This window comes from Octopus bimaculoides, chromosome 21 (genome assembly GCF_001194135.2).
Source record: "Octopus bimaculoides isolate UCB-OBI-ISO-001 chromosome 21, ASM119413v2, whole genome shotgun sequence".
Lineage (NCBI taxonomy): Eukaryota > Metazoa > Mollusca > Cephalopoda > Octopoda > Octopodidae > Octopus > Octopus bimaculoides.
The window spans coordinates 36,874,872-36,875,814 of NC_069001.1; the positions used below are offsets into that span (position 1 = coordinate 36,874,872).

At 31.8% G+C, this 943-nt stretch overlaps 1 protein-coding gene across 2 annotated transcripts in view; it reads right to left on the minus strand.

Annotated features, from left to right (window-relative positions):
- Window positions 1-943, minus strand: part of LOC106884128 (IST1 homolog) — a 28,624-nt gene that overhangs the window by 6,235 nt on the left and 21,446 nt on the right. The window lies entirely within an intron of this gene.

Sequence of the window (943 nt, forward strand, 5' to 3'; positions counted from 1 at the left end):
ATATACATACATGAGGGTGAATCAGAAAGTAATACAATTTCATTACACACACACACACACACATACAAGATCAATTAGAAATTAATGCAACTTTTATTCGCATTACTTTTTGAAGATAAGACAAAAAGGCAAATAGCAATTGCCTTACTGTCTAACTCACACTTGTATATGCGATTGTGTGTGTGTGTGTGTGTGTGTGCATACATATATGTATACATAATAGAGGCAAAGGTGCAAAGTAATCTTCATTGACCCACATCTTCCTCACTACACTGCAGGGGCTCTCTTTTTATCCCTCGATGACCAGAAGGATAAAGGGCAAAGCAGAATTTGAACCTAGATCTGAGAGACAGCAAAACATTTGAACCAGACAGCAGGAGGCAGAGAGTTCATATAATAATAGCACCGCCTTTATAAAGAATGAAAGTCAGAATTTTAGCTGTAAGCAAGTATAAACGCATATACACATCCATATATACACACACATGCATGTATATATATATTCATGACACACACATACACTCAGTAGTTGTATAAATGGTATGCTTTTTTAAGTTCCATATATTATATACACTGAAGTATCAACTGTAGAATTGAATGCAAGCATATAAAGCTAAATTTCTTTTCGTGGTACTTAAAAAAAAAACAGGTGTTCAATATACCTGGAGTGTATATAAACATTGTATGAATGCATGTAAATTACGATGAAAGTAAACAAACAAAGTTTGCTTTGGAAGTGTTGAGATGTGTTGAAAAATACAGAAATAATTAATTCTCAAATGCAGAATAATACAAACAGAATAGCAGAAACAGGGTAAAATATACAGATTATTGCAGAAAAATTTTTCTGCAATAATATGGATATTTTATCATGTTCCTTCAATTCTGTTTGTATTATTCTGCAGTTGAGAATTAATTATTTCTGTATCTTTATATATATATA